The sequence below is a fragment of the Tamandua tetradactyla genome, chromosome 7, assembly GCF_023851605.1.
Source record: "Tamandua tetradactyla isolate mTamTet1 chromosome 7, mTamTet1.pri, whole genome shotgun sequence".
Classification (NCBI taxonomy): domain Eukaryota; kingdom Metazoa; phylum Chordata; class Mammalia; order Pilosa; family Myrmecophagidae; genus Tamandua; species Tamandua tetradactyla.
In genome coordinates this window covers 56,945,649-56,972,295 of record NC_135333.1, presented here as the reverse complement: position 1 = coordinate 56,972,295, position 26,647 = coordinate 56,945,649, and the positions used below count along the sequence as shown (strand labels likewise).

Here is a 26,647-nt window from a genome sequence, read left to right as displayed (position 1 = left end):
TTCTTATAAGCCACGAAATCTCATTTTAAGTTTGATTCTACGGTCTTTGATTTTCCACAAAAACTCTTACAGTGATTTTAAACAGGCTCACCTAAAAGATGGATTAAAAACAAACAAACAGAAAACCTTTCCAGTAAGGGGTGCTTTGTCTTCCAAAGCCTGAATAGAAATTTGTTTTTAAGAGTTTGAAATCCATTACAGAGTTGAATGGGTCAAGTACATGGCAAATAAACAGAAGCAAAACAAAATCCCTTCCCCTAAAGCCTGCAATAGAATGCTTTCATCCCACAAGGGAATCAAAACTCATATGGTAGCTTTGCTACCATTGTTGATAACTTGAGGGTGTTTCGTAGAAAAATAAGATTTAATAATATTCCTTCAAAATTGATTCCTGTCTCTTCTTCCAAGACTTATTGCAAACAATATATAACATAGGATTTGTTTATCTGTTATTCCCCACATTCTCTTCTTCTCTAGATAGGAAAGATTAGATTGGAATTTGTCTGACTTGAAACATTCATAAGACCATGGTGAGTAAGCAAATGACTAACTATCAATAAGGGAATAGTATTAAAATTATTAACTGGGGAAAAAATAATCTTCCCTAAATTGAGTTTGAGGGACACTGGACAAACAGATGCGACAATGTGTATATCATACACACAGATGCACAGAATAAAGCATAACATGTGATTTTTATGTGTGCACATGTATGTGTGTGTTAGGGCAGTTGAGTGTGTAGAGAAGTCAGGAAAATAAAGAGAAAAGAAGGGGAAAGATTAAACCAAAGAGAAGGAAACAGGGTTTGGGTAATTGATGCCTAATAAACTAGAGAAACTTCTTATGACCATTTGTAGAATAACTTTCTGCAGAGTTTAGATGTCTATGTTATGATGAGTACACACAAGTTTATGCAATTTTAGTGCATGGAATACAGCAGAGATGAATTTCTGACCAAATCTTAGAAAATGCATAATCTGAAAAAGAGACAAGAAAAAGTGAACGCTATTGTAAACAAGGTACTATACTTACCAACACAATTACAAAGACATTCTTTTATGAAGTTTAACATATGTACCACGCCAATGCAAAGTGTTAATAATAGAGTGGTATATGGAAATTCTGTAGCTCATGCATGGTTTTCTGTAAACCTACAACTTCTTTAATAAAAAAAATATTAAAAAAGAGGCAAGATATAATAATAAATACTGAGGACTGATATTTATAGAGAATCCCAGTTCTCATATAGTCAGAAGTGAACCTAAGAGTTACCATAATAACCTAAGAGTCCCAAGCTGTTTGAATAATTGAGGTGTCAGGGAGCTTATCTATCACATTTTCAAAAACTACAATTGTTAGACTCACATTTACCACAAAGTCTGTAGGAGAGGGGAGATTTGTTTTCCTTCTTGACAATCTATCCTATAAAATTAGAGAGTGTGAACTAACTTGGGAAGAGGCAACAGCTTCAAGGGAAATCTCAGTGACAAAAACTAGGTAGAAATTGATGTCTTTGTGATTGTCAGCCTTCCTTGATAGTTTTCAAGTCTCGGTGGCAAGTTGAATTCCCTTGTGATATAAGTGGATATCTCTGGGCAAAAGTATGTTTCAGAAACACTTTATATTCCATGGGATAGAGTCATAAATCACCTTAAGGGGAAAAAAAGGCACTGAAGAGTCCTGCAGCAAAGAAATGTTTTTAATTTTGACCTGATGTTTCCTGAGTGTTTGGGCCTTACATCTGGCCAATTTCTGACTGCTATTATGTTGCTGTCTCTCCGAACTTTAATTTGTCACAGGAAGTTTCTTAGAAGAGGGTTTGAGAAATCCTGGCCTAAGAAATAAAAGTTATCTATGTGTATTTTAGTCAGCAGAAAAACAGACTCATAGACCTATTCTGCCAGCTACTATTCATATTGAAGTCTAGATTTACATATGACACAGTTACTTGAGATTTAAAAGATATTTAAATTATTCTATGTCTGGAGGAAATTTTCTGGGGTGATGGAAATGTTTCATATCTTGACTTGGTCTCGGTGACATGGGTGCTTGCATATGTGAAAATTTATCAAATTGTTACTTAAGATCTATCTATGTGTTTCATTGTATATAAATTTTGCTGCATTAATAAGAATATCTTTCACTGTATCCATTTGAAATATTTGATACTGAGCTGCAGAATGCTGAAATGACTCCTTAGGTCATGCAATAGCTTTGTGTTGGGTCCAGGATTAAAATGGGAGCTTTGGACTCTTGTATCATAGCTCTATTTTCCAAATTTTATTACTGAACTCATTTTCCATGAAATTGGAAATCATTCTATGCACATATCTACCAAATTAATCATCTCCCTTCATTTTTTGAAGTGACTTTCTCACTGACTGATGAAAAAGGGTATTGGCAATTTGAAAGGTAAGAATTTCTTTTACTTATGATGTACAGTAGACTAAAAGTTGATAATAGTTCATGCTTATAGCACAGGCAAATTTGTTGGCAAATCAACTTATTAGGGCTGTATTTCCACATCATAAGTTAATGCTTAATATCTATTTGTCTAGAAATACTTTATTTTCATTATGATCTTTTTTGTTTATTTTAATAATAATGTGCCTGAATTTCCACATTTACCTTTCAATCTTGCCTATTGTTATAGGGGCTTATTTAAAGCAAATTATTTTACTGTTATCACCAAGCTAATAGATTTTCCTTAAGATTACAAGTGATTATGATTTAGAATAAAAATATAAATAGGAATGCAGTTCCATGATGTGGACGGACAGGAAACATTTTTGAGAAGTTAGCAAGTAATGATATGGCTAATATTGTCCTTTCAGTAATACTTGAGGCATATGCTTTCATCACTACCTTTGTAGATGATTTAGATATTATGAATTCATTATGTATTACTTAGTATTTTAGAGTATCCGTTTGTCATTTCAAAATCTTTGAGAAGGGAGATCAACTCAAATTCAAGCAATTCAAAAAGTTCGGACAACTCAAAATGTACTGCACCTGTGAGTGTCATCCAGCTGCTTCATCAACCCAATACAAACTCATGGAAAAACGTTATAGCCTTGTATGAAAGCAATAACAATAGCGAAGTGTTGATACAATTTAGAAGTTCACTAGAATATGAAGTCATCTTATTCCTGGCTAGTCCAGTAAGCAGAACAATTTATAGGTAATAGTTTGAGAACTTGACTTTTAACCCAAAAGAGAGACCAGGAAAGTCAGCAGCTGCAACACCTTCCCAGCCTGTGTGCACGTGTGTTCCCTCTCTCTCTCTCTCCCTCCCTCTCTCTCTCCACAATGATTGATTCATACTTTTAAAATAAAATGATCTTGATTCATGACCAGATTGATTGGTGCTGGAAGGAGCATGTTCCATGTGGGCTTCTGAGTTTCTTCCTTGGGATTTTGGGTTTGAAACTGAGAGAGTGAACTCGGTACCTGCCTGGGGCTGAAGTTGTAAGATGTAAAGCCCAAGAGATGTTGTTCACCGTGTTTCCTGTCAGGTGGTTCAGGGAGGTACATTCTGCAGAGTGAGAGAGAAAAACAAATCAGATGTGCAGATATGAGCAGAGAGGAAGGACAGAGAAAGAGGACTGGTTCCTGGTTCGGTCTTTTCCCAAGGTCCGATGGCACCCCCATTCTGATGCCCTGGAAGGCATACCTTATCCCCATAGTAATTTCTTTTCCCCTTAAAGCCAGTTTTAGGATAGCAAAATTTTTTTGAAACGGCAGGTAAGTTATATGAGTGTTCTTTTTATGTTTATGTATTCAAAACATGTGCTCCAACTGGGAAAAATTGAAGACCTGTCTAAAAAAAATATTAAGCATCAGCTTGTTCAAGAGCATGATAAATTTGAAATGCAAATGTGAAGTTATCCTATCCTCAGCAAGTCCAAAAACACAAAAATTTCTTAGAGGTTTTTGAAAAATCTCAGTTTTGAAAAAGGAGACAAACAGAAGACAGACAAAGGCAATTAAAGTGGCCCTCATTGACTTTAGGGATTTTTCTTCTGTGTGATAATTTAAACTAAGAACCAACAAAGAGGGTGCCCGGGTGGTTCAGTGGTAGAATGCTCGCCTTCCATGCGGGAGACCACGGTTCATTTCCTAGATCATTCACCCCCCCCCCAAAAAAAAAACTAAATAAAGTAGGTACCTGACATTTGGGAGGTAAACTCGACAAGAAATATATTTAGAAACCCTTCAAATACTTCAATTCTAAAACACCACCCCAGCATATCCTCTTCTCAGCTTCATCAGCGTAATGGGGTTGATAATATCTACTCCTTCGGTTCATTGTACACGCAAAGCGAGATTGTGAAGTCAAGGAGATGCAAATGTGGCCTGGTTGGCTACGCCCTCTGGAGACCCAAAAGTTTGGCTCCTGGTCCCAAATCAAACTTCTGCAATAGAACAATTAAAATCTACTCCATCTATGGCTCAAAAAGAGCTGAACCGTAAGGACTAACTCCGCAATGTCACATTGTCCTGTGATGTTAGAGTTAGAAGGACTCTAAATGTCTCTAAATGTATGGAGCACACATTTGATGCTGTGAATGGACCCTTTTCCACGTAAGGGGCTTAACACACATATCCGGAGGAATACTGGCACATATTTTTCTCTGAGAGTAAGAAGTTGGGTGCATTGGAGAAGGACGTTATACGCTGTAGGGCATCAGAGCACTCGAGGAACTACAGTGTAATTTACGGTATAAATGGAGTAACCGTGCTGATTTGCATGACTGGGAGAATCTACCGCTTTATAGGCTTTCTACTTGGATTTATCATCTTGTAACGGGAGGTCCCCTCTATCTTGGCATCATCTTCTGGGGTTCACTCTAAATTATAGTCTTAAATCACTTCTACATTGAATGTATGACCTTCCATATACGTACAAAAAGTATTGTTTTGAAAACCATATAGTGTTATTTTCGGAATATTTTGTGTAATGATCTAATGTTTATTTGCCACAACTAATGCACCACGTTTTTATATTATTTTGCTCCTTAATACTTCTAAAGTTAAGTAGTGTTGCAAAAGAGTTTGAGCTGTGAAGTATTTCATCGTTATGATGAAGCTAGATTTCTGTTCCGGTGCCTTAATCCAGCCCCAGCTGTGTGGTATCCAATTTCCAGTAGGGGAAAAGCCGACCTCACTGTCAGAGGATCAGAGTGCCCCCTCCTGGCCATGTGTGATTTTAAAATCCCGATTTTATTTTTTCCCTCTTCTTCTTTCAGGCGTTAAACTCTAACCCCTCAAATAGAGAAAGCTCTCCAGGAATTCCTAGTCTCCATTCTTTAGGTCATTGGTAATAAACTTGTTGGAGCCAAGAAATCTCATATGAAATGGTGACACCAAAAATGTCCGGGAGTTCTTGGGGAAATTCTGACCTCAAACAAAGGTTGGCACCCTGAGGGTTCTTGACTCAGTCGCAGGAAAGAATTCAATGACTCGTCGGTGTGTCCAGTCAAAAAATTTGATGCCAGAGAGCCCCGGAAATTCTTGGAGAAGTTGAGAACTCAACCACGAGCTGGCACTGGGAAGGTTCTTGACTCAGCTGCAGGAAAGAGCTACAGGACTAGTCAGCATGTACCGCCAAATAATCCAAAGACTAGCCAGTGTATGCAGCTCAAAACCTTAATGTGTAGCGAAAGTACATGCTTGACAGAAGATGAGTGCAGGTGTTCTCCAAAGAAGGAGAAGCCCCCATTGACACATGAACCTGACCATGACACCCTCTGAGGCTGGGATCCTTGTATTATAAGGACTTGGAGGGGCCCTTCCCCCCTCTGGCTGTGTTAATAAGGGAGTGATGAGCTGCACTCTTCACTGGTTCTTTTCAGGTGCTGACCTGAGCGAGGGCTGGGTGTGCCGGGGCGAGGTAGGTGTGTGTGCTTCAAAAGGAACTGTTTGTTATGGGTCTCAGGGTCACTTCCCCCTCTCTCCTCCCCTATCTAACCTGCCTCACTGGGGCCTTCTAGACCAGTGCGGTCCTCAGGAACCTTCTGTGACGTGCAAATGTTCTCTATATGTGCCATTCTAACACACTGTGACACATAATGCCTCATAACACATGTTGCTATCAAGTACTTAAGATGTGGATAATGCAACTGAGGAACTGAATTTTTAATTTCATTTCATTTTAATTAAGTTTAGGTCAAATAGCCACATGTGGCTTGTGACAGGCATACTTAAGAGTGCAGTTTGGATGCTGATGATTTCACTCCATAAATGTGTGTTCTGTAGAGTGTGCCGCTTGGAATCAGACATCCCAATTGCCCTGAATAAGAGAGCAAAAGGACATCTATACCACACGATGCCGAAAGTACCCTTTATTCCTTCTGCTGTCATCACAATAAGCTCTTTATCCTAGAGAGCAAGCCAGGGCTAAATGGCACATGCGGCTGATGGTTATCTTTGCTTCCTGGCATAGTTTTGCCCTGGCATACTTCAAATAACTAAAGTCAGGTCTGAACTTTTCGGATGGAGTAAGCTGCAGAAAGGTGCTGACACTGCTTTAGAAGGACATATTTAGATACAATAGGATGCAGGGAAAGGAAAAGTAGACTATTTAAAGGTAGACATCTTGACTTTACTGTTCAGTCCTATAACTTTTGTAGCAGAATAGAGGTAGTAATGCTAATCTCAGTGGCAGTGCCAAGAGGTTGAGTAGTGATAGGGAAACCCTGGAGCATCCTGCCAACACCATCCATAGCAGCTGTCTAGATCCACCCGGGAGAAATAAGACCATCTAAGAAAAAACAGGATCTGCACCCACCTAGATTACTACCCCTCTGCCCTTTATCTGGAAGTTCTAGAGCTTCCCCCAGGTAAAGCTGTCTGCATAGAAAGTAGATTTGTAAAGCAACTAAAATGGAGCGTAACTGCTTTGGAAAACTGGCTCACCAAAGCTTTTCTTTGATAAGGTCTTTCTTTTATTAAGTATTTAACTGTGCAATAAACAGGATGACTTTTCAGAGACAGAACCGTGTGTTGAGGAAGGGCTGTAAACCTGTATTTTATAAACCAGTGGTTGATGTTCTGAAGCAGACCCAAAGCCAATATCTTTACTTAAGACTGAAAATTGTTTTGAGGCAGTTTGTATGGAAGGCATGAGACAAGGTTTATTGCATTGTGTTGTATTGATTTAATCTTATTCTATAACACACTGAAAATGTTGCTTTTGAGGAAATAGATATATTTTGCCAAAAGCTTCAAGGGAGCTGAGATATACTTTGCCAAGAGGCCAAATTTTCAAATTCAGAGTCTTACTTCACTCTGAAGAAGAGGAAATGAAATCATTTATAGGCTTAGTAAAGGGGGGAGGTAAAGGAGATAAAAATCCAGTGTGCCACCCTTGCAATTGTCATTACTAATCTCTGACACTAGAGGGAAGCAGAAATTAACTCAAGATTCCTCTCCATTTGTTACACAAGTTACGCACAAATAGACCTTCATACAGTAAAAAAGACAAGTGTTTAAATAAAATAGCTTAATGCTACCATTACGAAAGAGCTTGTTACTATTTTAATATTGGAACAAGAATCCCCATTACCTGTTTTTTTTGCTGCCAGGGGTACATTATGGAAAGCAAAGAATCTGATATTTTAGAGATTAGGCTGGAAGTCAAATAAATTTGAGTCAAATTATGGTTCAACTAAATTCTTCCTGGCTGAGTGACCTTGGAAAAATCATTTAATCTCTTTGAAACCCAGTTTCTTCATCTTTAAAACTAGGTTAATAACATCTGCCCATATCTCAGAATTTTTGCAAAGCTTACCTGAGTTACAGTGTGCAGGGGTACATATTTCCATATCAGCACAGGCTAGGTCCCTGGTAAATTGTTGCTATGACTTTCTTTTGAAAAGTCTTGACAAAACTTGTGTTATTTGTCATTCTTCTCTTGTGAGAAGAAAATAAAAAGCATTTCTGTAGAAAAGCATTTTTGCTGTTGTATGTAGGACCTGGTTGCTACTTTCTGTGGCTTAAGGCTGGGGAACAGGAGGGTGGGGGTGGGTGGTGGGGAGTCCTGTCGCTGGGGAAATTAAATTTAAACTCTCACACTTTATGATCCTACTGTCATCATTTCTCTTGTCTTCTCTCCTCTACTTTTGATGAACAAAAAGAAATTTCTTTTTCTTTTTCAGTTATGGGTGTTTATATGAAATCAGGGTAGGGGAGTGTGGGGTAGGTGTCTTCTAAAAATATAAGCTATGATTTACATTCAAACGTGGAAATGGGAAAATTCAGAGCTGGTGACTTTGAGCTACTTTGTGTAAAAGATAGAAAATTTGAAGTATATGTGTATATATAATATAAGTATAGTGTATAGCTTAAACGAGTTGCAAATACATTTCACAATTAAAGAAAATTGCCGATCCATAGAATGGTTAATGTGAATTTTAAATATGAAAGCTTTCATATTAAAATAAAAATTACTCAGATCTATTACAATTATTTATGATAATTTCATTTTGGAAAATTCTCTGTTCTCTCTGTAATATAAATCAAAAGTATAAACAAACCTTCAGAGAGATTGCTTAAAATATTAAGAACATAAATTGTTAAATGTACATTTAAAGTACTCTTCAAATGTATGATGATAACTTTGAATAATTGTTTTTCTAATCATCAGAAGAGATCCTTGAGAGTCTGTAATGCTAAATATACCTGGAAACGAGGTCTATAGTGCTATATATGCCTGCAAATAAGCAGTAGTTATTTATATTTTTGTAATAAATTGTACTAGGTATATGAGAAAAACTGAAAATATACAAGAGTATTTTGAGGGTGACAGGATTAATAACTAAGTATGAAAAATAAAGTTGAATGAAATCTCACTAATTCTTGATAAATATGAGATTTACAAGGTATAGTTTTTAAGAAACTCAGTCTAACTATATGTTGTCTTCATTTTGTAGGGCTGCCATAACAAAGTTTCACAAACAGGGTGGCTTAAAAAAAAAGTTTATTGTCTTAGAGTTCTGGAAGCTAGAAGTTCAAAATCAAGGTATCGGCAGGACCATGCTTTCCCTCAAAGTCCATAGAAAAGAATCTGTTCCATTCCTTTTTCAGCTACTGATAGTTTGCCAGGAAACCATAGCATTCTCCCTTTTGTCTCACTTTCTGTGTCCAAATTTCCTCTTCTTATAAGGACACCAGTCATACTAGGTAAGGGCCCACTCTACTCCAGAATGACTTCCCATTAACTTGTCTAATTCCATCTGTAATGACCTGGTTTCCAAATAATATCACATTCAAAGATATTGGGGTTTAGAACTTAAACATGTCTTTTGCAGGGAACACAGCTCAATCTATAGCAGTTCATTGCAAGATACTCATTACGAATATAACAGTCTAGGTGAGTAAAAGTAAAAGGATGGAAACATATATGCCACGTAAAGATTACTCAAAAAAAGCAAGAATGAAAATGTTAATGTCAGTTAACATTAAAACAATACAATTACCCAAATGAAGACGGACATTGCATAATGGTCAATCAACCAAAAAGACATAGCAATCCTAAATATGTATGCTCTAAACAACAGAGTTTCAATATGTGAGACAAAAACTTGATAGAACTAAATAGAAAAAGAGACAAATCCACAATTATAGTTTGAGACTTCAACATCCCTCTAAACAATCTGATAGAACAATTAGACAGAAAATCAGTAAGGATAGAGAAGAACTCAACTATACTAACAATCAACATGATCTAATCAATATTTATAGAACATTCTACCCACCAATAACAGAATAGGCATTCTTTTCAAGTGTTCATAGAACATTCAACAAGATAGACTATATCTTGACCCATAAAAGAAATCTCAACCAGAAAAAGAGATTTCTTTTTCTAGAATTTTTTTCCTTAAGTTACAAATTCAATTTCTTTAGCAGTTACAAGGATATTTGAGTCATCTATCTCATAATGAGTGAGATGCGGCAGTTTGTTTTTCAAGGAATTGTTGCACTTCATCTAAGTTGTCAAATTTATGTGTGTAGAGTCACTCATAGTATTTCCTTGTTATCCTTTTGATAGCTGCGGTGTCTATAATTATATCTCCTGTTTCATCCCTAGTGTTGGTAATTTGTCTTTTCTTTTTATCAGTTTTGCCAGAAGTTTGTCAATTTTATTGATCTTTTCAAAGAAACAGAATTAACTCAAATTCTACAAAATCTATTGCAGAAAATAGAAGAGGAGCAACACTTTCCAACTCATTTTATGAGGCAGTATTAAATTGTTACTAAAAGCAGACAAAGACAGTACAAGAAGGAAAACTACAAACCATTGTTCTTCATAAATATAGACTCAAAATATTAGCAAATAAAATTTGGCAATATATAAAAAGAGTTATACACCATAACCAAGTGGAGTTATATTCAGGGATATAAGGCCATTTCAACATTAAAAACTCAATTGGTGTAATCTGCCATATTAACTGGCTAATGAAAACAATCACATGATCATATCAATGGATATAGAAAAGAGACATTTGCCAAAATTCAACACCCATTTGTGATCAAAACTCTCAGAAAACTAGGGGCAAAGGAGAATTTCCTCAACTTCTTAAAGGTCATCTACAAAAATCCATGGCTCCCATCATTCTAAATGGTGAAAGATTGAATGCTTTTCCCTTAAGATAAAGAACAAAAGTAGGGTGTCAGCTCTCACCACTCTTATTTAACATAGTAACTGGAAATTCTTGATCACACAACAGGATAAGTAAAGGAAATAAATGGCATACAGTTGGGAAAGGAATACATAAAACTGTCCCTATTTACAGATACCTGATGGTCTGCAGAAAATCCTAAGTAATCTACCAAAACAAACAAACCAACAAAAACTTCTAGAACTAAGAAGTGAGTTCATCATGGTTACAGGATAAAAGATCAACATTCCTGTACATTACTGTAGTATTCCTATAGAGGAACAATGAAAATATAGAAACCAAAATTAAAAAAGAAATTATCATCAAAATCACTCAAAAACGAAATACTTAGATAAATATAACAAAGTACATAAAGACTTGTACAATGAAAATTGTAAAATTCTGATGAAAGAGCTCAAGATAAACAGAAAGACATTGAATTCATGAATTGGATGATGCAACATAGGAAAGATGCCAATTTTTCCTACGTTGATTTGAAATTTTAACACAATTTCTGTCAAAATTCTAACGAAATAATTTGAAAATATGATGAGGTGGTTCCAAAAAGTATATGGAAAGCAGAAGAACTGGAATAGCTAAAACAATTTTGAAAGAAAAGAATAAAGTGGGAGGAATTATACTACCCAGTTTTAAATCATTACATAGCTACAGAACTCAAGAGTGTGTGTTATGAAAAAAAATAAAGCACCCAAAAATCAACCCACTCAAGCACAGCCAACTTATTTTTGATGAAGGTGTAAATGCACTTTAATGGAGGGAGGAAATCCTTTATGACAGGTAGTACTGGAGTAATTGGAGATCCATAGGGAAAAAGAAAGGTGAATGATGACCTAAATCTCACACTTTATACAAAAATAAGCTAAAAATGGAACATAAATATAAATGTAAAATGTAGAACTATAAAACTTTTAGAAGGAAATCTTTGGGACTTAGGGCTAAATGAAAGGTTGTTGGACATGACATCAAAAACACTGTCCATTAAAGAATAAAAAAGGATAAATTGGACTTCATCAAAATTAAAACTTTTGCTCTGCAAAATGCCCTGTTAAGAGAATGAAAAGAAAACTCACAGAATGAGACAAGATATTTGCAAACCACTTCTGATAGAGGTTTCGAATCTAGAATATATAAAGAATGATTAAAACACAAGGGTAAAAACACTGCAATGGTGGCTCAGTGGCAGAATTCTCGCCTGCCATACTGGAGACCCAGGTTCGATTTCTGCTGCCTGCCCATGCAAAAAAAAAAAAAAAAAAATACACTTACAAAATGGACAAAAGACATATTGTGACATATCTTTTGAAGAGGATATAAGAATGGTAAATATGCTCGTGAAAAGATATTCAACATTTATTAGTCATTAGGGAAATGCGAATTAAGACCATGATGAGACATTAAGATGCACCCATTAGAAGGCTAAATGAAAAAGAAAAAAAAAAAAGCAACAACACCAAATCCTTGAGGATACAGAGAAACAGGATCTCTCATGCATTGCTGGTGGGAAAGTAAAACGGTGCAGGCACGTGGGAAATAGTTTAGCAATTTCTTTTTAAGATAAACATATATTTACCACACAACCCAGCAATCATGCAACTAAGCATGGATCCCACAGAAATGAAAACTTATGTCCATACAAAAGCATGTACATCGTTGTTCATAACAGCTTTATTCGTAACAGCCCCAAAATGGAAACAACCCAAATGTTCTCCAGTAGGTGAATACCTAAACAATCTGTGGTACTTCTAAACCATAGGTACCACCCATTATAAAAAGGAATGGCCTCTTGATATGAAAAGCAATTGGGTATTGCACCAAGTGAAAAAAAGCCAATCTCAAAAGGTCACATTTTGTATGATTCCATTCATGTAACACTTTCAAAATGATTAAAATTAAAAGGATGGAGACCGTATCAGTGGTTGGCAGGGTTTGGGGCTGTTAGGAAGGAGGTGGGTGGGTGTGATTCTAAAGGGATAACGTTTAGAAGATGTGATGATGGAACAGTTCAGTATCTTGATTGCAGTGGCTATTGCATCAATCCACAAATGTTATAAAATGACATAGAACCATATACACGCACATTACACCAATGTCAATTTCCTTTTTCTGATGTTGTACTCTAGTTGTATAAGATGCAACCATCCATTAGTGAGACTGAGTGAAGAGTACATAGGACCTGGCTATACAATTTTTGCAACTTCTTGTTACTTTGCAATTATTTTAAAATAATTTTTCTACTGTTCCATATACTTTTGACTTGGAAGATGCAGACGGAGGGCTGAGGGAATGGAACCATACACCAGAAGATTATCATGAATTCCAGCATCTGGGTAGAACTTCTAAAGGCTGGGTTTCAGTCAGAGCTTGTCACAAGTTCTGTCTGAATCTACACATGTTATAAAATGAAATAGGACTATACACACACATTGCACCAATGTGAATTTTCTTTTTCTGATATTGTACTCTAGTTATATAAGATGCAAACATCCATTGAGCAACACTGAATTAAGAGTACATAGGACCTGGATATACAATTTTTGCAACTTGCTGTGATTCTGCCATTATTTAAAAATAATTTTTCTACTGGTCCATATACTTTTGACTTGGAAGATGAGGATGGAGGGCTCAGGGAACGGAGCCATTCACCAGTAGATTGTCATGAATTCCAGACTCTGGATAGAACTTCTAGGGGCTGGGTTTCAGACAGAACTTGCCACAGGTGACTAAGTATATAATGGAGTAGTCAGCTGTCATAAAACCTCCTCACTTTTCTTGGGGTGGTGGAGGTAGGAAGGGATACTGAACAAACACTTAAATATTTTCTGAATACTACTTCACTACATTGCAATGTTCTAGCTTATCATTCAAGAGCTACTTTCTCTGTGTTCTCATCTCTTGGATCTCTGCTAGTAGCATTCCAGACAAAAATGTCTATTGGAAGGGACCTCAGCCTTGCTCATGGTGAAATGAATTACTGAATTCAGATTTCATCTAATCAACAATCGATATGCATGGTAATGTTGAAGTAGAAGCGGTTTATGGGTGCAGGGATGCTAAGACATTTGTCAATGTATCAGAATTGCAGGATAGGGAGAATCTTCACACTTCAAAATAGGTAGGAAGTAAGTCTGGATCCCGATGATATATGAGGTAGAATGAAGCCTTAGGAGGTTGTCTTTCTGGGGGCAAAATGTTCCCTAATCCTTGTCTGACACCTTATTTCAGAAAGAGTGGAAAGCTGGATCCTGCCAGGATGCCTGAGCTACAACAAAGGGACTGTGTCTTTCTGGTGCTCTAACTTGGGATTAACATATCACCTTACCTTTTAATTAAAAGATGGGGATGGAGAGAGACTGAGGCCAGGCAGGACAGGAACAGAAGGAACTGACCTAGCTGTAGACCGTAAGAATCTTTGTCCAAGACTTGGTGAACAAAAGATGCAGCTAGCTCAGATTTGTTTTGTGTGGGCATTAAAATCAGAGAGGCCCAGCCAAAAATGTAGGGGAACCCCAGGGGCATTAACATAGGCTTCTGCTGAAAGATCTGTCATAATCGGATTATGACTCATGGTTAGAACAAGAGGTTAGAAACTTAGGTTGGCATTTATGACACTGCACTGATCCTGAGCACACATTGGACTGCTAGCTGGGGAAACTGAGGCAGAAGCCAAAACCTATGGACAGAGCTAAAGCAATGGGGAAGTAAGTCCACAGTGTAGACACTCAGTTCATTTTGGGTCCACCGGTTCAGTTAGGGACTGAATAGCTATGAATCTATTAGCAGCAAGAATGAGATTTCTGTCCTGCTCCCAGCACCTGCTGGGATTGGCACAGGAACTGGCAGACAGATCCAGCAGAGAGTGGCTGAAGAGAGTGAAGTCAGGAAAATATAAAAAGGCTTTCCGGTATGCCAAAGTAGTTACTGTGTCATGATTTTCCTGTGGGATAATCAAAAAAGTTCTTGTCTTTTTTATGTATAGAAATACAAAAAAATTATTTTCCTTTCATTAATGGTCAAAGGAGAAAAAGGGGGGAAAAAAGTATCTTCACAGTTTGTGTCTAGAATGTGAAGGGATTCCTAGGCCTGGAATTTAGCTAGAATGGTAGATGGTATTATTTTACTTCATGTTTTCTTATTCAGCTGGGAGTTTAAGTTGCAGATTTCAGAAGGTATGACGGGGCCTCAAGTAGAACCTGAAACACACCTACAGCAATGTGTGATAAAGAAGTTAAAGACGTTGGCCATTCGCAGTGTGGATTGGCTTTTGTGGTTCAGCTCACTCATAGGGGATCCTCCGTGATGAGAAGAAGCATTAGGTGGAGGAGAGGCAATCCCTGTACGATCGGTGTACTATCTACTATCATCCTGCACTTAACTGAAGTCCTCTTCACTCCAGAAAATTCCGTCTGACATCAAGTGAATTATAAACCATAGTTTCCCCATTCAGGTCAATATCTTTAGAGTGAGGGGTTTTTTGCCAATGTTATCTTTTTTTCTGAAAGCAAAATATAATAGGATTAACAATTACCCTGGAGACACCTGAGATGAGGGAGGGAAACATGGTTTTCAGAATCTAGTTCTTCTGAACTCTTGGCCACTCTCAGAGGGCTAAACCCAGATTTTTGTGCTCCATTGATCTATCTTTATTTTCAGGAATGACTAATTGCAGCTAGTATTTGTAAGTATAAAGGCAGCATAGAGCAGGGTATCAGAGTAGAGGGATGCAAATATAATCAGGGTAGTATTGCACAAATGTGTAAGATTGGGGACCACAAAATGGATGTAATATAGAAAGCTTTAGATGGGAAGGAAATCCTTGGCAATGGGGAAAGTTCTTGCCTGGGAAGGAGTCAGGAGCTTCATTCCAAGGACTGGAGCTTCGTAAGCCAACCCCCTTGGGCTGGTCACCTCATTTCCCCTGCCTCTGTGACTTTGGCTATAATTGAGGAGGTTGGATTTAGTTATTATTAACGTCCTTGTTTTGATTCACTAAATGCTGCTGGAAAGCAATGTACCAGAAATGGACTGGCTTTTATAAAGGGAATTTATTAAGTTACAAGTTTACAATTCTAAGGCTTTAAAAATGTCCAAATTAAGGCATCCAGAAAAAGATATCATGACTCAAGGAAGGCCAGTGTCTGTCACGTGGGAGGGCACACGGCTGGCATCTGCTGGTCCTTGTTCCACTTAGCTTCTCCAGGACAAAACTCTGGGTTCTGGCTTGCTTAGAATCTCATAGGAAGGCGCATGGCTACATCTGCTGGGCTCTGCATGTTTTAAAGTCCATGTCTAGATGTCTACTCCCTCAATACTCCAAACATCTTCAAATGTCTGCATCTCTGTCAGCTCTGAAGCAGCTCTAAAAACCTCCTTTTAAAGGACTCCAGTAAACTAGTCAAAACCCACCTTGAATGGGTGGAGTCACATCTCCATCTAATAGAAAAGTCACACCCACAATTGGGTGCGTCATATCTCCAAGAGAACAATGCAATAAAAGGTTTACACCCTATTATATTAATTCAGGATTAAAGAGCATGGCCCTCCTGGGGTACACAAGTTTCAAACTGGCACAGTCCTCCTCAGTTCTAAATGTATGAGGATGCTTCCTAATAAGTCTGGCTGGAATCTCATATTCATTCTATACCATGATTCCTGGATTTCTTTCTGGGAATGGTTCAGAAATGAGAAAATAATTTTCTTGCCTCTCCTCTGGGATTTGGGGACATTTTGTGCCTAAGCTGCAGGTCTTTTGGTTTTAGCCCCTAGAAATCTGACACTTTCTTCTCTTCTTTGTAATTTTTTAATTTTACTTTTTGCCCAGTTTGCATGCACGTTCACAAACTAGTAGCTCAGTTTGGTTTTACCAAGTTGAAGTCCTTCTTCAACTATTTTCTAAACAGTCTCCCCTTCACCCCCACTCCCACCATTTCCGGATTTCAAGCTCCTTGACTTCACATCCCTGAACAAACATAACACCTTCAAAAATGTCCTACTGAGTAAATGAACAGTGGAATATTTTTCTTGTCCTGTTCATTTGAAAACAATGTTGGGCATTGCTACATTGTTATACCAGACCTTATTTGCGTAATATCTGCTTTCTACCAAAAACTTGACTATTTTTTCTTTTAAAAATCGTTTCCTTCCTATTAAAGCTCTTTAGAAATTTCTATTTCTAGACTATGTTCTCTTCTACCTCCCAGCTTATTTGCAGAGCAAAGACAATTGACATTGTCAGAATCTGAAAAACAATCAAGCCCTCAGCTCAATTATCTTGGTCTTCATTTACTCATTTTCAATGTCCGTCTCCCTCAGGGAGGTTGTCTTATACAATATCAAAACACTTCAACATTAACAGTCAAAATTTCTATCAAAGGGAGAAAATAAAGTCACTTTTCCTTCACTTAGTCAAGCTCAGCATCATCGCCCCAGTGTAGAAAATATGCTTTCCCTGCAGTTCTCACTAATTACCTTTTACTGCTGCTGCCTCCTGTTCCAAAGAGGAAAAAGGAACTATTCTGGAAATTATAATTGGATAGGAGGTTATTTCCAACTGAGGCCAGAGGTAATCAGTAGTTTTAGCAACTAGTGGTTCAATAAAAACTATCTGTAAAAATGCAATAGGAAGCTATCTCTTTGAGCGAAGACAATTATTTTTTATTCAGTCTCTCCTCTCTCTCTCCCAATATAACATCAATAGCAATAAAATATATTTATGAAGCCAGTAAATGGTGGTTTACCAACATTTTTGTCTTGTGATATAATTCTCACTTTGCTTGCTTGATGTTATTAAGTCATATGGAGGCAAAACAGAATGAGTGCACCATCCTGCAAAGGTCTCAGACCTCAACCAAACATGTGACTAAACGGGGCTTCATTGAAAGGTTTCTTCCAAAAAATATCAGACACCCAGAGAATAGCTGCATCTAGTACTCCCTCTTCTGTATGTTGGAACTCTGGGTTTTCTTAGCTTAGATACCTGGGAACAATCAGGAACTGCTTTATGTTTCAGAAGGAAAAACAAGATAGAATTAGAGGTATAGGATGGAGTATTTCTGATTTTCAAAGCAAATTTAACAGGAAACAAAGAAGGCAAAAAAGGTAAGAAACAAACAAACAAACAAACAAATAATTAGTAAATGTTACCTGCTTTGTATAAACAGTTATTTGCTTTGGGACAACCGTGACATTCAGTCCATGGCTCCATTAACCAAGCAGTTCTTTGATAAGGACATATAGAAATTCTACAACTGTCCGTGATGGCTCGGGGTGGGTTTGATCATTCCTTTGGTTTTGGATATCCCTGTGAAAGGTCACAGGGCAAACAATTTTCCAAACCATAGGATCTTATTATGGGTATTTGTATTTTGCTTCTCATTTTGAAAAGTGATTAAAAAAAATAAAAAACACTTCCCCTCCTTTGTATCTGTTCCCTGCTTCCAAACAATATCCCACCTCCTTTTTTGTTCTTGGCTACCTTTGCAATTTCTGGCACATATGTGCTATGCTGAATGCCAGGTTTAGGTCAACAGATGTTGTCAGGAAAAACAAGAACTAGAAAATTAGAAAATCTCATTGCTTTGCAACGCCAATTAGCACAAAACCACAGCAGAAAGCTTTATGTATTTAGTGGACATTCTACTTATTGGCTTGCTAAGAAATGGATCATTCTGGGCAGCATTGTTTAGTTAATTGATGTGTTTATGTGACGTACAATAAAAAAATAGATTGAGACCATAGTGCATGATTCCTTGAGCAGACGGTCAAAAACCAGATTTAGAGGGTGATGAAAGGAATCAAGCATCATCTGGGATGTATATCAATCTCCCTCTCAATATCGAAATCTTTCTAGCACCATCACATAATCTTTGAGTTTTGCAGTTGGAAGGGACTTTAGCAAACTAATAGTACAACCTTCTACAACCTACAACCCAGTGTAGAAATTCTCTTTAGAATATCTTAGAGAGTGCGTCACTTAGCAATTACTTATTAAACTTCTCCAGATGGAAACCTGTACGAGACTTACCATTACATCTTGGAAAATCTCAGTATTTAGAAACATATTAATTTCAGAGAGCTGATTTCTAGCCCCTTGATGAATCCACATATGAGTTCTGCTCTGCCTTTTAGAGCTTCACAGATAAATCTCAATGTGCCTTTAACATGCCAGTCTTTCAACTACAAAAAAAAAAGTATCACAAACTAGGTGGCTTAAAACACAAATTTAAGCCTCACAGATTTGGAGGCTGAGAGCCTGCAGTCAAGGTGTGGAATGAGCCATGCTTCCTCCGAAACCTGTAGGGAAGAATCCTTCCTTGCCTCTTCCAGCTTCTGGTCTTTGCTGGCAATCCTTGGTATTCCTTGGCTTGTAGATGCCTCATTCCAACTCTCTTTTCATCTCCATGTGTCCAAATTTCTCTTTCCTTATACGGACACCAGTTGTCTTAGATCAGGACCCGTAATCCAGTTTGGCCTCATCTTAACTAATCGTGTCTTCAAAGGCTTCATTTTCAAATAAAGTCACAGTTCTGGAACCACAGACATGACTTCAACATACCTTTTTAAAAATTAATTAATTAATTAATTAATTTTTTTGGCATAGACAGGCTCCAGGAATCGAACCCAGGCCTCCGGCATGGCAGGCAAGAATTCTGCCACTGAGCCACTGTTGCCCACCATTAACATGGGACACAAGTCTACCTATAATGGCAGATCAAACACCCTTAAGTTTCTTTCTCCATGATTCCTGTGTCAGGCCATGCAAGCCCTCCCCTTCCTAGGTAGGCGGTGGACTGACCACACTCCTCCTAAAATAGACTGTCATGTCTGAGCACAGCCAGTGTTGTCTGCTTTATAAAACAGATCTTTCTACGGGACCATCTTTGTTACATTGAATTGACAACATCTTTCTTATAGGGCAGTGTTTGGTTTTGTTAAAGCTGCTGGAATGCAATATACCGTAAATTTTTTAAAAAGGGAATTTATTACACTGCAAGTGCACAGTTCTAAGGCCATTAAAATGTCCAAGCTAAGGCATTCAGACAAAGTTATCTTGACTCAAGAAAAGTCGATGGGTCTGGAAGGCACGTGGCTGGTGTCTGCTGGAGTCTTTGGCTTCTGGTTTCAAACAGCTTCCCAGGGTGGAGGGGAGGTTATACTTTCTGCATCTCCAAACATCTGAATCTTGTGTTGACTCTCCCTGTTGGCTCTGTCACCTCTGAACTCTCCTCAAAATTTTTCCCCTTTTAAAGGACTCAAAAAACTAATCAAGACACACCTTAAATGGGTGGAGTCACAGCTCCATCTAATGAAAGGGCACACCCACAGTTGATTGGATTATATCTCCATGGAAACAATCTGATCTAAGGATCCCACCCTATTATATTGAATCAAGACTAGAAGAACACTGCTTTTCTGGGGTACATAATTTCAAACAGCACAGGCAGATAACATTTTAAGAATATTTTCAGGGAAGAAATTCTTTACTGATTAATCTGTGTGCCTTAGGCAGTTATTGTAAACCATTCAGCTTTCTGATTTTCATTTTTCTTCAAGATCACCTCTTGCTAGAAGTTATTAGACTTCCTTTGAGGGAGGGATACAAGTCTGAAGTGGTACTCTGATAATTCAATGTTTCTAGTGAATTAGATCTAATATATAAAAAAAGAATAGGTAAAATAAAAAGCAATGATTTTGTGGACAGAAATACACTTATTTAAAACATTTATAGTAAGGAACTTGAGTCAAACAGTATTATATTACCAAAGACATTACATAAATCAGTGTTGGTACGTATAGAGACTTCAGCAAAGTAAAAATTTGAGATGTTGTTCCAGGTAATTCAAGTCAACCACTCATCTCTTGTCCTGCAGTTCTGTTTGAAGATCAATTTTAAGACAATTTTAGACAAAAAAATAAGAAGAAATGGGTATTGGAGTAGTAACTGTTTCAGGAAAAAAATGCCCTAAGGAAAATATAACTAAGTGCTGGCAATGATATGGTCATCAGTGGTATTAATATCTTTGTAATGGAAAAAAAGGTTTAAATTCAATCACAAGTAAATTATTACTTTTGCAATGGAAAAAAAACTTTGATTTGGAAACTGTAATTGTCTTTTATCCAATTCCTTTGGTCTAGTATGTATGGTAAAGTCTGATATGGCATTTGCAAGGTTATAGAAAACCCGTGGACATCAGTAAAAAAAAAATTCAGAGGAAAAGTTTTCAAATATGTTTTTGAACATTTTGTAACTCTGCAGTTTTAAAGATATTTCTAACTTTCCGTTTCCTAAAAAAAATTCCTTTGAAAACAGACTAATGATCTCAAAAAACAGTTCAGACAGATTCACAGGAAATAATGTTTGGATTCTATTTTAAAATAGTTTCTTTATAAATAAAAAGTCTGAAGTATTTTTGAATCCAGATTCAAATAATTTCAGAAGCATTTTAGATTAACTTGCTCTGTGAAGGAGAAATGAGATTTTAAAGAAAGCTTCTATCTGGTGGTGCAAGGGTAGAATTCTCGCCTTCCATGCAGGAGACCCAGGTTCCATTCCCGGCCCATACTCCTCCCAAAAAATAAACAAACAGGCAAACAAAGAAAGAAAAAAACAAACAAAAATTCAACAGATGGTGCTGCAATAATGGGATGCTCACATGGAGAAAGAATGAAACATGACCCCTGCCAAACAGCATACAAAAAAAGAAGAAAGCTTACTTCAGAAACGCATGAAGTTGCCCTATCTGATGAACTTCTTCAGGTAAAATGCCTCCCATAAAATACACATGGCTTTAAATTTAAGGCTAATGTTATATAGGATAATACAACAAATAGAGTGCTAGTATTTTCAGGTCAGCAATATAATGTCTATCTTGCAGTATTGAAATTACTTCCTTATTATTTCATTATCATACTCTCATTGTTTTTCGTTGAATCATAATTAAGTGCAGCCAGGATTCTGGTTCTGGGAAAGTATTTCTTAGTTTTTTCATCTATAGAATGATGGATTTGAACTAAATCCCTTCCAAGACCCCTATCAGATATAAAATTCTGAGTTTCTCTTGTTGCAGCACATACTTTTGGAATTGCTCATTGATACACGTACCTAGTAACTTTCAGGAAAACTCTGGGACAAAAAGTCAGAATATGTTAAATAATATAGTTTTTATCTTTGATAATTTTATGGAATATAATAAAAATAATTGTCCTATTTCTTAAACTTTGTCCTACACAGATGGGATCATGGATTTCTGAGCCATCTTTGCAATTGCTTTCCTATGCTTACATTTCTTTCATGTTTTATAGACTTTATCCTATTTCTTTTCCTTTTGTTTTATTCTTCCCTTTGCTTGCCTTGATGTTTTCTCTTTCCTTGTTTCCTGCTGAGATTTTGTGAAATTAGTTGTCCCTCGGATACAATAAACAACACAAAAGCACTGACATTCTTGGGTTTATAAAAGCGTCTTATTTTTCACAGCATTAAATCATAACCACTTGTATGTTTGGTCGATCTGCACTGTTTCCTACTCATTTAATTGCAGTGCCACCCTAGTTGTGATCGGTCACTGTGCTTTCTTTCCTTCCCCATCATGTGAGTGTTCATTCTGCAGTCATTTTCCTCTAAAAAATCTCTTCCCATAAATAGATCTGACATTACCTGAGCATTCCATTCTACTTGAGACCTGGTATTTACACTACTGAAATGTTACTTGAGGAAATGCTTCCTGGATATTTAAATGATTTCATTTCATATACTTAGTCAAATCAAGATAACACAAGGAAAAGCAGCACAGATAGTCCTGGATTTGAAAAATATATGCACCTCTGCTCCCCCCACCTACAGGATTAGTGGGACACTGGAATGGAGCTGTGTTTCCTGACTGCCCACCTGTTTTTTTTGTATGCTGTGTGGCGGGGTCACATTTCATTCTTTTTCCATGTGAGTATTCCTTTATCTCAGTACCATTTGTTGAATTTTTGTTTGTTCTTTTTTGTTTGTTTGTTGGGGGAGTGCATGGGCCGGGATTCAAACCCGGGTCTCACGCATGGCAGGCGAGAACTCTGCCACTGATCTACCTTCGGACCTGGCCTATGTGTTTTAGTGTCAGAAATGTAGACCTGGCTGAGGGAAAAGGAGAGCCTAAAAACACCCTGTTGACTTTGGGACAAACACTTGAGCTTAAAAGAAAAATTGTACCCCAAAAATCACGAAAAGTTTAATAATTTTCTCATTAAAAAATTATGAAAGATTTAATGGCTGATTCTGTTTATTCAATGGAATAGGCTATCGGATAGCAAGAAAACAGGAAAATAATCAGAAAATGACTAATTAGATGACCTTTTTATTATCTAAAATGTTTAACAGTAAATAGGAGTAGGTTAAATGTAGGTTAATTTTATCAGGCTAAAATGACAATTCTTGAAATTCAGGAAAAATAATCTTCTAAAAGTAATGAATTCATGCTCACATATGCCTTTTCTCTTATATAAGCATCATTGCTGAAAGAAATTTCTAAGCTAGAAATTATAAAAGTTTATCAGGAACACATTCGGTATAAGTGTTGATACAGATATGGTATATAGCAAACAGAATGCCTTAATAAAAAAGATACATTCATCTGGATACTAAATAACACATTTTTATCTTCTATTTAGGAGTTCAATGATTACTTTTGTTTTCAAATAGCAAATTGGGCATACACTTCTTGTGATTTATTTCTGAAAACTAGTTCCTCCACCATATTGAGAATGAAAAAAATCTAAAGTTTATGATGTCCCGAACTTGTGAAGCTCATTATTGCTTCAAAAATCTGAGGGGGATTCTAGTGGAAGAGGAATACTCTTTTCTAGAGGAGTACTATTTACATCTTAACTCCACGCACAGAGCTCACTTTTTTCCATAATTGATATGTATATTTTGGGAGATCACTGCAAAATCTCCAAGTCATATAGATTGCTTGGATATTTTCAAAATTGCCTGATGATTTCAAGCTCCTTAGAATGCAAATTTCAGGTACTTTTTGGCTGCAGACACCTGTGGCTTGTGTTGTGCTAAATCAAGCTGGAAGCAAGGTACGTGCCATTCAGACACTAAAGCTTTCCTTTATGGATCTGAAAAAGCCAGCTTCCATTGTTCCATTATCAATTGAGGTCAACTGTTGTTCATGGCTTATCACAATGAACAGATTGGCTTCTTTTCCCCTCTCTTCTGGTCTACCAATATGTTGGGCAATGTGTACTCAGTCCGTACTACACAGAATGCTCCCAGAAGGCATTGCCTGCCAGCAAGCATGAGCTCAGATTCATTTCTTCCCTTGTATCTTTTTTCATTTTCTGATGAGTGTTGAACCCTGAGTCCTTAGAGTTTGCAGCTTTGTTGCAGTCAAGAGGATCAGGGTGGAGCTATTTGTATATAACCTGGATGTTCTCTGAAACTTCAGGAATATATGTGACACCTGAGACAGAGTCAGAGCACTGAAGCTATGAAAGTCAGCAGTACCCCACACAGGAACTGTTAAAAAAGCTGGAAAAAGTGATCAGACTTTGTCTAGAGATATGAATGAAACTGGTCTGGGTAGGACTAAGGGAAATCAGAACACTAGATAAAGGATGATATGGCCCATATTTTCAAACTTCAACCTCTGTGTGTGAGACCAAAGGGAGAGATATTTATGCGGTACAGAATTTATATTTTGGATAGGACATTATCTAATTTAACTTGTATGGTCAATTTACTTGAACACCATAATTACATGGAATCTTCAATGAGATGTAAGATGCTGTTGGTTTCTACAGTTAATGTGATGTCCCCAAAATCCAGAGTAATTTGGGCAGTGAATAAAAAGTATTTGCAAAGACTCCTTGGGGGGCTGGGGAAAAAAGAGGAAATATTCAGCTCCACCATCTGGCAAATTCCTGACACTCTCGCAAGCAGTGAGGACAACCAGTTCAATAGGATAAACCCTCAATCTTGTGGCTCACCCCTATGAAGCTTATTTCTGCAAAGGAGAAGCTAAGCCTACTTATAATTAGGCCTAAGACTCACTCCCGGAGAGCCTCTTTTGTTGCTCAGATGTGGCCAATCCCTCTAAGCCCACTTGACAGATGAACTATGTGGGACATGACTCCTAGGGATGTAAAACTCCCTGACAATGTAGGACCTGACTCTTGGGGATGAGCCAGGACCTGCTGTTATAAGAATTAGAAAGCCTTCTTGATGAAAAAGGGGAAGAGGGAAGTGAAACAAAATAAAGTCTCAGTGGCTGAGAGATTTCAAGCAGAGTTAGGATGATATCCTGTAAGTTATTATTATGCATTGTATAGATATCCTGCTTTAGTTTGGGTGTATTGGAGTAGCTAGAGGGAAGTACTTGAAACTATTGAACTGTGTTCTAGTAGCACCGATTCTTGAAGAAAACTGTATAACTATTTAGCTTTTACAACATGACTGTGTGATTGTGAAAAAAGAAGGTCTGAGTCTCCTTTTATCTGTGGTGTGGACAGACACGTAAAAAATAAATAAATAAATAATAGGGGGAGATAAAGAGTAAAAAATGGGTAGTTAAAAATACTGTGGGTCAATGAGAGGAAGGGATGAGGGTAATGGGATGTAGGAGTTCTTTTTTTTTCCTTTTTTTTGGAGTGATGCAAATGTTCTATAAATGATCATGGTGATGAACACACAACAATGCGATGATATTGTGAGCTGCTGATTTTATAATATGGTTGGGCTGTATATGTGGGGATATTCCTCAATAAAAAAATATTTTTTTAAATAAAATAAAGTAAAAATAAAGAGGATAAGGGTGGGACGGAGCCCCCTGGGGGATTTTAATGTTCACATTCAAATCTCAAATCGAGAGCTTTTGCCTGGGAAGCAAAACTTTTTAAAAATCTCATTTTTGCATGAAGCTCTAAGTCTTCAAATGGCAAGACATGCTCCCAGGTTTAAAGAAAGTCTTCTAAGTCTAAAGGCACAGTACATTGGGATTTATTACCTGATCAACTCATCTCAGGATCCCACAGACATTTTCTTTCAAACTGTTAATAAAATAGGAGAACACATATAGGTTACAACAAAAGAGGCAAACAAAAATGGTTAAACTGTTTTTCTCTGGAGGATCTCAGTGACCAAACCAATCTGGCACATGAATGAAGAGGCATCAAGCAGCATTAGAGAAGATGTTGCAGTGGAGTCAAAAGACATACTTCCAATTGGTAACTTTTATTTTAATTTAAGGTCTGAGCTTGGGCTGCGTGTCTCCAGCGGGCCTCTCTGAACCCAGCTTCTTCATCGGTAAAAGAACAGTGTGGTCTAATCTCCCACCCCCGGCTCTGATGACTCTGATCTAAGAGAGCATTCTAAAGCTGCCAGTCGGTGTCTTTCCATAAACATTTCTGGTCGTTCTTTGAGTAGGCTAATAATTTGCCCATCACTGATTAATCGAGGGCATTAATCACAAAAGCAGAGCCTCTTGAATTAAAATCATAAAAGAAATGTACTAATGTTTCAGAGATTATAACAGCTCAAGTGTGTATGTTTATTTAGATGTTTTCTCTTCAGAAATACATTGGGTAGAAATGCTGATTGTGCTAGAGATAAATTACCATAATGAGTGTGTGTGCTGTGCGTGTCTGCTGCCAAGTATATGTACACAAAACAAATGTTTGGGATGGAAATTATGCTTTCCTTCTAAAGGATGGTACTCTGTGTTTTATTCCTCAAAAGCACAAACTAGTGACCAGAGAGCCTAATTCTCCATCATGGGGGCATAGGACAATTATTTTGCTGATTTCCATGTTACCAAGCAACAATTTACCCTGAGTTATATACACAAAGGCCTTTTTTCCTTGGAAATGACCTCGTTTGTTAGTCCATAATTAATCAGGTAACCATTTGTGTTTTTATGAGCAATGGCTTCATCCTTCATCTTCCCAGAGTTGTGAGCACATTACCAAGACTAAATTAACCC

The 26,647-nt window shown here is 37.2% G+C and overlaps 1 long non-coding RNA gene and 1 pseudogene across 1 annotated transcript; one reads left to right on the top strand and one right to left on the bottom strand.

Annotated features, from left to right (window-relative positions):
• Positions 1-730: 730 nt before the first annotated feature.
• On the bottom strand, positions 731-4,485 carry LOC143689684 (uncharacterized). Its single transcript, XR_013178889.1, has 3 exons — positions 4,169-4,485; positions 3,455-3,535; positions 731-977 (listed from the first exon to the last, which is right to left on the bottom strand). It is a non-coding gene; the product is annotated as an uncharacterized LOC143689684 (long non-coding RNA).
• Positions 4,486-5,824: 1,339 nt separating this feature from the next.
• LOC143689660 (vacuolar-sorting protein SNF8 pseudogene) overlaps positions 5,825-26,647 on the top strand; it is a 44,663-nt pseudogene continuing 23,840 nt past the window's right edge.